The sequence below is a fragment of the Peromyscus leucopus genome, chromosome X, assembly GCF_004664715.2.
Source record: "Peromyscus leucopus breed LL Stock chromosome X, UCI_PerLeu_2.1, whole genome shotgun sequence".
NCBI classification, from domain to species: Eukaryota; Metazoa; Chordata; class Mammalia; order Rodentia; family Cricetidae; genus Peromyscus; species Peromyscus leucopus.
In genome coordinates, this window is record NC_051083.1 from 47,054,819 (window position 1) to 47,067,145 (window position 12,327).

Here is a 12,327-nt window from a genome sequence, read left to right on the forward strand (position 1 = left end):
TCATTCTCCTCTTGTGAAAAAACACAAACATGTCCTCGACCCCTTACTAACACAGGATCGAGACCCTTCCATAATCCCGAGCAGGGATCTTTCCATTCACTTGAGCAAAAGTAGCTTGGATGCCACTGTGCCAAAATCTATCTGCGGCAGATTGCTCACAGACATCCATATTCAAAAAGTTAAGAACAAAAAGAGCATGATTTAATGCATTATGTGGTGACTGGGGATAAATTTCTTTTTCTTTTTTCTTTTTTGAAGTTGTATTTTAAAACTGCTATGAGCCCTTTCCACAATACCTTGTCCCTGAGGATTATAAAGGAATACCTGTTTTATGTACAATTTCCCATTGGGTACAGAATTGTTGAAATGCCTTACTACTATATCCAGAACCATTATCAGTTTTAATAATTTTTGATATACCCATATACGAAAAACACTTCAAGCAGTGCATAATTACATGTTTTATAGCTTCTCCAGGTTGTGCACTAGCCATTAAAAATCCTGAATAAGTGTCAATGGTCACATGTACATATTTTAATTTGCCAAATTATGCAATATTTGTAACATACATTTGCTATAGATGATTAGGAAGAAGACCTCAAGGGTTTGCCCTTAAGTGAGGGATAGGAAAATATTTGACATATCCCACATCGTTTAACTATTTTGATGAAGAACATGTGACTGTTGAGCCATTTCCACTTGGGATAATGCTGCTGCTATCTTTGTTAACTTATCAGCCATTGCATTACCCTCAGCTAAAGGACCAGGAAGATTGGAGTGAGCTCTAATATGGCCAACAAAGCATGGCAGCTTTCTTTTGTGAATAGTGTCCTGAATTTCTTGAAACATTTTGACTTGATTGTTGTTAGTTCCAATATTTCCAAAACTGTTACTATTCAAAGGAGTCAAGAACATAGATGTTCTTTCATGAAACGTATCCTTCATTAGCTTACTTAGAGAAAAAGCATTTTCAGGATTTAGTATTTTCACTTCATTAGCTTTAATTCCTGATATTATTAGCAGCTGTGATATTTAGCATTAATTTCTTATAAGGAACTTTCAGGTGAAGCTTTTTTTTTTAAAGACAGATTTTTCTGAAGTTTGTTTCCCATATATAAAGCAGTCATTTCTTTTTGAATGCCTGTTTCCTTGTCTCCTATTAGATTTGCAAAGGAATTACTCATTGCAGGTAGTTTGTTCAAAAGACAAAGAACTTTAATTTCAACATAAGTTTCTTCATATCTAAGACAACGTTCAGTGTATAAACTGCTTTCCCTTGTTTTAAGGATTTTAAAGTGGCTTGTTTGCTCTTATAGGTAGCTTTTTGTCATCCAACTACCGTAAAAACTTTGCACAGCTATTAGGGTAAATAAGGCATTTTACCAACAGAGCCCCAAACCGCGAAGCACCTAGTTCCGTATCCTTTCAATTTTTCATTGGAACTGACATTTAAACTCTTCGACGATTTCCCTCCTTATTCTTTTAAAAGCTGTATTTTAAGTTTACCGTGAACGTATTTTTGAGCTGACAAAAGTGTTTCAGGGCAATTTTGCCATCTTTAGCGGAAAAACTACCTTTCCCAGGATGCATTTCCCTTATATATCAGTCCCTTATTGCAAGCTAGCTTTTGGACTTCATTTCCCATAGTTCTTTTCAGGTCTGAGAGTCAACTGGTTCTCTTTTACCAGACTTGCTTACAAATTCTTGCCCGGGAGGTTTGAACAAAGTTTTTTGCTCTCGCAACGGGAGATTTGAACAAGCATTTTACATTTTCAATTGTGGGACATTGGGAGGTTTCTATTCGCTCCTCAGCTGGCTTCAACAGGTGTTTCTCCTTCATTTGGCACTGGCTCCGGATCAGAACTGCACCTGCCTCGTTAGCCGGCATTGAGGCTGGCATTTCTGATAGCAACTTTCCTCGGGGTTTGTGCTTGCCTTAGCCAGTCAGTGAAAAACAAAAGCATTTACAACAGCTTTTCCATAGCTCCTTCAGAGACATTTTCTCCCACTGATTTATCTCATTTTGCTTGTTCCTTTCCCCCCAGATGCACAGCTTCAGATATCCCAGGCTGCTCTGTTCCTCTGCTAGCTGCCTTTGGAGGTAGGGGCTTTTTTCTCCCCCTGATTCTGCCACAAATTCTAGCAGCTTTTTCAGGTCATGCATTTTCTGTGGAGGAATCTGTCCCCTCTGTTTCTTCAGAGTCTTTCTCCCTGACAGTATCCAGTTTGGTCTCAGTTTATCCCCTCTACCCCAGAAACAGTTTCCGACACTACAGTGGTGGCTTTCCCTGCTACTGAAGGTAGGGGCTTTTTGTCCGTTTCTGTTTTGGGGTCTGTGTGGTTTGCGTACAGACTGAAAATCTAACAAGGGGTTTTTTTTTTTTTGTTTTTTTTTTTTTTTTTTTTTTGCCATTTCTAAACTCCCATTAGGACAGGTGCTTTGCCTCATCAGGCCTTCACCTGGCCCAGTCCCCCAGTGGGTTGTGTTTGTTTGTCTGGGTGCTCAAGGACAGAGCTTTTGCCAGAGGCAATCACCCCTCAGGGCTACACTTCCTCATCTCACTGGGAGTCAGTTGAAACAAAACTTTTCTCAAAGAGATGCTTTCTCTGACAGAAAAGAAAGCTTTACTCCTGGATAGTTCTGTTCTGCCCTGGCTGGGCTCTTTCCCCAGACAGCGTTCTGACTCAGAAGCACAACTGCTTCAGACAGTTCAGCTTTACTGTTTTCCCAGAAAGGTCCTTACTCTGATAGGAAAGCTTTTCTCAGATTTCTTTTTGTAGCTGTAGACCTATAAACCCGGGACTTGTAGGAAAGTGGACAACTGTGCCGTTCCCACTGGCTTTAGCTTGCTTTGTTCATTAGCAATCTTCCCCTGGGTCCTGCACCTTCCTGCCTCGGCTGTGCTCCAGGAAGTTTACAACTGCAGGAACCCTAGTATCCCCGAAATGCACTCCAACTCAGATGCTGGCCAGTCGCCTCTGGGTTTTTGCTCAGAAGCGAGGATACAGTGCTAACAGTTTGCATTGCTTCAGGAGATCTTTGCATTAGGAAGATTAGGAGCACCTTTTTCATTCTGAAACGCTCACTCAAACAAAACCCTTGATGCCTCAGCTCCACTGTAACTGAAAAGCTTGGCTTTTTTGCTTTTCTCAGGTAAAGTTTCCTGCCCTTTTGGGCTCTCTGTAGCTCTTTACCCACACTCTTCCAAGTGTTTCCCTCAGGGGACTTTGACCCACTGTCTTTTACTAGCTTGAAGAGACAGAGCTTAGAAGAGGTTTTTAGAAACTTGTTCCTGCCTCCTGCTTTGCAGAGAAGATTTTTAAACCTTAAAAGAGAAGTTAGAGAGGTTTTGCGGTCTTAAGAGGTTTGTTGTTTTCCCTTAGAGCTAATCACAGTTGGTCCCCATACTAATATCTTCAGGCGATTCTAATTTTTGTCCTTCTGAGAGAGAAAGTTCTGAAAGGCTTTAGTTTTTAAGTTTGAAAGCTTTTGAGAAAGATTAAAACTTTTTAGAGAGTTTTCCAAAGAGAGAAGGACCAACTTTTCCCAAAACTTCCCAACTTGAAACTTTTTGGCTTTTTACACCCTCATTTTTGCCTCAGGGAGAAAACACTTTCTCCTGCTGCTTGACTTAGCATTTCAACAGTCCCCAGGTCAAAAGCTTCCATAGGAAACTTTCTTCCCCATAAGCTCAAAGAAGAGCTTTTTTACTACCCATAAACCTCTCCCCCCAAAATTTTTTCCCCCAGTTTGCATTCATAGCCCCCAAAGTTAGAAAATTGGGGAGCTTTTCTGTCTAGTTGCCTTATTTTCTACATGATCTTACACTTCTAAGTTTTTCCTACACTATATTACTACGCTATACCTTATACTTCTTTTTCACAAATAGAAATTGAGAAAGGGGTAGAAGATAGAAAATTTTGACAGAGAATTGCGCTGCAGCATTGGACATCCTTCCAGTCCGTTTTCCCTTTCTCTCGAGGATAAAACCCCTGCCCCTAGTATGTATGTATATGTATATATATATATATATGTTGTTTTCCTTTTTTTTTAGTCCCTATTACTTTGTCTTTAGGCCCCCCTTTTTGTCTTTAGTCCCCCCTTTTTTTCTTTAGTTCCCTTTTTCTTTAGTCCCTGTTCATGGCACCATTCTGTGGGGCTTTTACCCACCAACCCCACAGCTCCCCAGAGTTTTCTTAAGTGCGAGCAGCAGGGAATATTAGATAGAAAGATTTATATTGTGGAGATAAACAGAAAATACAGGATAGCCTCGAGAGGGCCTGGAACCTTTTCCAACGGGCCCTGACTGTCTCTGGCCCAGGGTTTTTATAGAGATGCCAAGGGGTGGAGCAAAAGACCTCCTCCCCCCAGCACAGCCAAGTGCAGACCATCTCAGACACCTGCACTCAGGCCTGTGGTCCTGATCATCCTCTCTATGCAGACCTGCTGGGTAAAGCCACGAGGAACCTGAAAACGGGCTCCCCAAGTCAGTGATTAATTTCTGATCGATTTCTAAAGTGCTGGTTGCAGGCTGAAGGTGGGGAAAGAGCACCTGCCACTTTGGTGTATGTGGCCTTATGTGACAATAAGTTTATTTTCAGGCTGTCAGGTAAACTTTACCTTCTGTTTTCCTAGTTCTCAAAGTACTCTCCTGATAGGTCTTTGAACCTTTAATAAAAAGTCATTTTTAAACGTGTTGTCTAACTCTGTTACTTGTCTATGGTGGGAGGGTTAATTGAAATAACCCAGTATCTTATAGATGAAAGGCTTTGATTAGGTCTTCATGGGCACAGTTTACTTATGAATGGCAATGACTTTCTCTTCTCCAAGACCTCAGGCTGTTTTACTAGTTGTGTGTAAGCTTTGTTTTAAATAGCTGTATTCACATATATAATTATGTAATTTTTTTAAAAGATTACCGTATTCTATCCATGTATAAATAAAAATATAATTATTTTCTGACTGTTCAGCAACAGTTTTAAGTCCTTTTAACCCTGGCAGTTCCTAGTCCCTGGCAATAGATAAGTTTATTGTATTAACATTTTAGCTAAACATAGTATCTGAAATGATTATCAGAATGTGAAATTCCTCGATTGTTATTGAAATTGGGATCCTAATAGCAACTAATTTACATTACTCTCATGGAAAACAATACTACCCTAGTTTCTCCTTTCCCATGACTTGTTAGTGTACCTGTGTGGGGGCATAGTATACATCTGCTTGGGAGACAGAAAAAGAGAAGGAAGTTCGGGGAGTCTTAGGTTTGCTACCATATGAGCACTCAACACAGTGAATAAATGTGGCACATTACCAGTGACAACCCCTTTTCTTTTATGTATATTAATTCCCACAGTAGCCTTTGAGGTTAGTTGTAGCAGGAATCTTAAAAGTTCTTATTCATAACATGAAACCTGAAGCCAGATATTGGGGTGAACGCTGGAGGATCAGAGAAGCAGAACAAGCCACAGCTACCTCACCTTGCCAGTTCCTCAGCTGATCCTGTTTCCTCAGACTGGAAGCCTCTGAGTCCTCATCCAGAATGAATATCAGCTGAACTGTTGCTAAAAGCCTAAAAGCTTAACTGGGCTCTAGTTCCTGGTCCTCATGCCTTATATACCTTTCTGCTTTCTGCCATCACTTCCTGGGATTAAAGGCGTGAGTCACCATGCCTGGCTGTTTCCAGTGTGGCCTTGAACTCACAGAAATCCAGAAGGATCTCTGCCTTTGGAATGCTAAGGTTAAAGGTGTGAGTGCCTCTATTTTCTGGCCTCTGTATCTAGTGGCTGTTCTGTTCTCTGACCCCAGATAAGTTTATTAGGATGCACAATATATTGGGGAACACAATAACACCACAGTTAGTATCTAATTCGGTGTGGTATTAAGTAAAAGATTAGGAAACTGCTGCCTGGGAGAGCTTAAGTTAACTTGTCTGTGGCCCTACACCTGGAAAATGATGCATGTTGTCTTTAATTGGTACACATTTTATTTCAACTATTATGGCCTAGAGATGCACATTGACTTCAAAATTTTATCTTTTTATGCTTTTTTTCCTGTAAACTCTAAAATCAAGACCCTGTGACTCGTCCTAAACTAGAGACAATTAAGAGATAACTCTTTGCTATCCTGTCCTCACTGACCCTCATACTTCCCTATTTCTAGAGCATCATTTTACTAGTTCTGAGATTTACCAGTCTTTGTGCTCTGTTAGAAAGCTTGCTATGGTACTCTTCCTCTCTGATCCTGCCTACAGCACCCCTTTCCCTTGTCCAGTTCTAAAGAAGCTTCTCAGCTTTCAATTACATTTGTCACCTTTATTGTTAAACTCAGACTTCCCTACTAACTGTCTTCATGAACATCTTCTATAAGGCTTTGTTTGCTTCTTCAGTTACTCTTGATAGAATCTCAGTCAAAATCCTGTTGCTCTATCCTAAATGTTAACAGCCAAAAGCCGACCTGCTCCAGTGCTCTATCCCAACAGTAGTCAGTACTGCTCTATTTGTGGTGCTTCTTCCACTTCTGAGTGTCCCTCACATCTCATTTTCACCTCCTGTGCTATCATAGCCTTGAAAAGCTATCGTTATTACTCCTGTGAACATCGAGTGCTTTTATTTATTTGTAGCCTATTCAACCACATGACCTTCAGTTCCTGCAGCTCTAAGATATGAGTATGCTTTCTCCTCCAATTTTGTGTTTTGCTTTGCTTTCATGAAACATTTTTTTCTCTGTCCCTGTTAAGGGATTCTCTTTGGGGAATTCTCATTCATTAGTTTTCTCCCATGTTCCACTTACAAGTAACTTATGTTTAAAAGTATTGGAAGAACTCTGACTTGTACCAAATCCCTTTGAATATTCTGCTTCAGTGCTTTTGCATGTCCTCCTTTTTTCTTTTAATCCTGCTTGTTTTCTGTGATCTAGTTTGGTTATTTTTTCTTCAGCAAACTTACTTTACTGAATTTCTTTCTCTCTTCTATAAACTTCTTTCTCATTGGCATACAAAGTGTACACATTTCACCAGCTCAAGAGAATCAGGGTGTGGAGTTTGTACTTGTGTGCCTCATTGCTTACTTGAAGTTTGAGACTTTCATGCATGAGTATACTGTACTTGTATCATTCCCACTGCTTCCTTCTGCCCCTCCAACTCCTCCATCAAATTCATGACCTCTTTGATAAGTATTGTTGTGTTTTATACACACACATATGCACATATATCTAAATGCTTGAATGTGAATGAGTTTGGGGCTGAGCACTTAGATTTCCTGAAGAAATCTCAGTAATCTCATTCTTCTTTCAGCAGGCATGGACTGCCTGTAGCACTTCATCTAGGGGTGGTGCTTCATGGAATTTTCCTCTATTTTTGTATGTCACCTGGTGTGGTCTTTGCAGATTTTATCCAGGCAACCGTATTGCTGAGAGTTTGTAGGTGCCACCACAACCCTGTCCTGTCCAAAAGACACTTAGCTTACAGCAGTCCTTCTGGTCCCCAGACTCTTACAGTCTGCCCCCCCCACCCCCACTCACGTCACTGTTCTCTGAGGTATAGGGATTGTGTTAGAAGTGTCCCAGTTGAGGCTGGGTGCCCCATGGTCACTTACTCTTGTCTTTTTGATCAGTTGTAGATCACTGTTGTAGCCTCTGCCTGCTGAAAAAAAGAAAAAAAAAAGATTGTTTGATGGGTGACCAATGAGAGCCGTACTTACCTAGGAGTAAGGAGAAGTATTTAGAAGACAGTTAAAAACTATATTACTTAAGTAGCATGGTAGTAGTAGGTTCTACTCTAGGGCCTGCAAACTATCCAGCCATAGATTAGGCTAGGTTAACAATACCATACTTGAGTTTCTTCCAGTTGAGTGGGTTTTAGGTACAATTAGAAAGTTGTTAATGACTCCCAAAAGACAAGTGACTTACTGCAGTTTTAATAAATATTTAAATATTCTGTTTGTGTTTTCTACTTTTGCCTTTTTTTCTATATTCTATATGAGATAATTAAAATCATCCTTTTTCTTCCTATATTTTTTCTTTTCTTTTATTGAGTCAAGGCCTTTCTATGTGGCTGGCCTTGAACTTGATATTGTCCCTTCCTTAACTTCCCAAGTCTTGGGTGATAAGTGTGGACCACCATAATCAGTTAAAATCGTTATCTTTTAGTTATTATTTGGAATGTGTTACATTCTTTCTTGAACATCTATAGTGACTCTTAGTCATTTTTAGATTAATGACTATTTCCAAATATACACAAATAAACAGATCACCAAACTTCTAATTGCTGTATCTGACAACATATTACCATATTTGTTTTTTCCCATTGCTTTTCTTTTTTCTAAGAAAAGCATAAACAATACATAATTGCACTCCAAAGTTAATGTGCCTCTTAACACATTTTCTTACATAACTGCACTGACATCATAGAACACACTTAATAATAAATAATACCTTAGCAGCATAGGCAGCAGCACTGAGTCCATATGCAAGTTTCCCCAGTTAAGTCTCTTCATCCTTTTTTGGTGATCTGTATCAACTTTTGCTGGTTTTATAAAGACTCATTCTGGTGGAGGTTAGTTTGTTCTTTTATCCTTTGTATTTCAAATGGGCTGGAAATTATCTGTCTGCTCAGTTAGATTTGGCTTATTTATACTTTTGGAGGTGAGGCCAGGAGCACTTGCTGTCATTTCATTGAATATTCTACCTGGGAGTACATAATGTATAATTTGGCCACTTCTGTCATTATTGGCTATCTCTTCCCTCTGTGGAAGAACAGTACCCTCCTTTACTAGTGCTGTTTGCATAACCTGAAATCTCTTGTCAGTTATGGGGTACTAAAATCCTAGGTTGGGAAGTGAATACTCTGCTTTCATCTTTAATGTTTTTCATTATTTCACTAGAGTTTATTAATAAAATAATTTTCTTCCTTCTGTATAGTGATATTTTATTTGTACTAAAATGTGATTTGTATGATAATAGATAAAATTGCCCAGGACTCAGAGCTATTAGAGCCATAGCAAAAGCTGGGCGGTGGTGGTGCACACCTTTAATCCCAGCACTTGGTAGGCAGAGCTAGGTAGATCTCTGTGTGTTCAAGGATACAGCCAGCATTGGAGACACACGCCTTTAATCTCAATTCCAACCATAGAAGACCTGGAGGTCTATACAAACAGGCAGTGATGAGGCAGTCATGTGGTTGGGTTTACAACCAATGAGAACGCAGAACAGAAAGTCTATATAAAGACAAAAACACAGGAAGTAGGTCTCTTGGCTGAAGAGGCTAGCTGCAGCAGATGGGTAAGGCTCTTAGCTCTGATCTCTTGGCTTCTTTGTATTGGTTCTGTGTTTCTTATTTAATAAGACGGTTGGTTACATCTACACTTCTGACGGAAGGCAAAAGTCCTTCCCAAATGGTAGACTAGTGATTTTGTAGGGTACACAGAAGCGTCTAGTCTCCTAGTTCTGAATGAGTTACCCCGTTCTACTGAGATTGAGTGGCAGAATGAATAAGAGAAATAAAAGACCTTGTACCTACTTCATGCTGCTGTCTTGCAGTTAGGGTATGGTGCTCACTTGAGCTGTGGCAATGCATAAAGTCCTGTAATTTACTGGAGACTAACTCAGGCTCACTATGGAGTCATTTAAATTTTAAAGACCCATGGCCTTAAAAGGGCCCCAGCACAGTTTTGTAATCAAATGCATTAAATTTTAATGACCACTTTATCTTGGGAAGCTGCAGGGTTCCCCCAATGGTTTACTCTTCTTGCTAGCTTTCTCTGAAGCCAGACTCTCAGCAAAGCTTTGTGCCTTTGCTATTTGGACCTGAGGTGACTTTTGGGAGCAACCTATCTCAGGCAGCCTACGGAACTTTTTCCTCAGTGTTGATTAAACATAAACTTTATTCAGTGAAATTTCATGTAGTCAAATACCCTAAGCAGCTACTGCTGCCTGTTTAGCAGTAGAGAGTGTAAGTTCTTTGGACAATTCATTTAGTGTTAGATACTGATCTGGCCCATGGCTCAGATCTCTATTGGTTGGAGCTAATGGAATATATAAGACCTACCCAAAGCAATAACTAGATAAGTATGGATATGTAGATCTTCTCAATTCTCACATCATTTTCTATAACAAAATTGAACATATAATAATGCTAGCATCATTAACAACCAAGGGTATCAATTTTTAGTGGTATTATATCCATAATTCTGGCTTTGAGGCTTACACGTCTGAATCAAGGTTGTGTAACCATATCAGCTTTGATTGCTACATAGCTTATGTTTGTACCTTGGAAGATGTTCCTACTCTTTTTACCATGTTTCCTAATATAATTTTATACATATGTATGTATGTATGTATCTGTTGTGAATGAAACACTGGACAAGAAGCTCTGAAGCCTACTTAATTTATCCTGCCTTTTAGCTAGTTTTAAACCCCTTTTCCCTTTAGTTATTTTGAGTAAACCAAGAGTTTATATTGGGCTTGAGCTCGGGGATTCTCAGCTTCAGTATTATGATATTGAGGTGGATAATTCTTGGTTATCGGGGGTTGTCCTGTGCACTGTGAGATGTTTAGAATTACTCCTGGCCTCTGACTGACAGATTCTAGTACAGTCCTTATTATGACAACTAAAAGTAATTAATTCTAAACATCACATGTCTCTTTTATAATAAAAGTATTTTATTTGTGTGTGTGTGTTTGTGTGTGTGTGCACGCGCGTGTGCTTACACACACATGCATGTGCACATGCAACTATTGCATGCCATGGAACACATATGGAGGTCAGAAAACAAGTTTCAGAAATCAGTTCTCTCCTTCTGTGGGTACCAGGCAGGTGTGGCAAGGGCTTTTAACTACTGAGCCATCTCACCAGCCTGCCAAAATGTCTTTTACAGGGCAGAACAACTGATATAGATGGCGTGTTAGAACCTACTATCTTTATATTGTTTTTATTTCAAATAAAACTGGACCTACTCTTTGTGATTCAGTGCCATTTCTTCCATGAAGCTTTCTACAGCTTTCTCTTTGCCTTACCTTGAGCAAGGATTTCTTTTTCTGACTACTATAGATTGTGACCCACTCTGTTTCTAAATATTGTATTTTTCTTAATTTGACAATATGGACTTTCTGTATTTTTAAACTCAAATTTTGAGTGGACAGTGGATTTGGGAATAACAGGTTAGAAAATATTAAACAAATGATTTAAAATGGTGTTCTTGTTAACTTCTCCAACTCATCCACTAGAGGATTCCCACAGAACTTGAATCTGGATTAAGGAGAGCAATAACTCAGATGGGAGCCTCCTTTTATGTATCTGTGAGAGAGCTACATTTGAAAGTCACAGAGATTAGTAGAGTAAGCTGTTGCAGTTTTCAGACAGACTTTTAGTCACATTTTTGTATTGTGTGTGTGTGTGTGTGTGTGTGTGTGTGTGTGTGTGTGTGTTTATGTGCCACAGCATGTATGTGGAGGGGAGAGTACTGCTGGCAGGAGTCTGTTCTCTCAATCTACCGTGTGGGTCCTAGGGATTGAACTCAGGTTGTCAGGCTTGATGCCAAGCAGCTTTGATCCCTGAACCAATCTCACTGGTCCAAAGAGGTTTTTTAATCAAATAGAAATCTTGTAGTTATTTTTTTTTAAAAAAAAAAAAAAAAGTAAATGGGGATAGCAGTAAATATTTTTCGTAAGTAACCTGAAGATCTTACTATATTCTAGGTCAGTTATCAAATCTTCTGACAATAAGAAACATAATTATATCTAATATATACACATATACTTGAAACTGAGTTTTCATTTAGTATTTAGCAATATGTGTTGCACTTTGTTATTTTTCTGTTATCTTTGTTGTTTTTTTTAAAGAATAGCCGTTGCCTAGTACATATGTCTAATACAGTTATTGATCATGACTCTAGCATATGAAAAACACAAGTAATAAAATATGGAGATTATCTGCCTCAAGAATATGTCGCTCATAAATTGTCTTTCTTTTGAAATATGTCATTTAGAAATTGAGGCAACAAAGACATTAGGACACCTTAACCAAAGCATATTAAATTTCCAACTATTTTAAAGTCCTATATTTTGACATTTCTACCAAGTATTTAGTATGTATAAGCAAAAGAGATTGTCTTGCCTTTGTTCAAGATTTGTATTGATAAAACCTAGAAGAGACTAAAATTTAGCAGATATACCATTTGAGATTCTGAAAGTGTAACACTCAGTGGTTTTTATAGGCATTTAAAATAGGAAAAAGCTGTGTTTATTCAAGTTCATGGTAGAGCAACATGATGTTGGGTGGATTTTATGTTATATCAGAGGTTATTGCACATAATAGAAATAGTAAGTTAGAT

At 38.9% G+C, this 12,327-nt stretch overlaps 1 protein-coding gene across 2 annotated transcripts in view; it reads left to right on the top strand.

The window, feature by feature from the left end:
• Positions 1–12,327, top strand: part of Tab3 (TGF-beta activated kinase 1 (MAP3K7) binding protein 3) — a 66,228-nt gene that overhangs the window by 20,203 nt on the left and 33,698 nt on the right. The window lies entirely within an intron of this gene.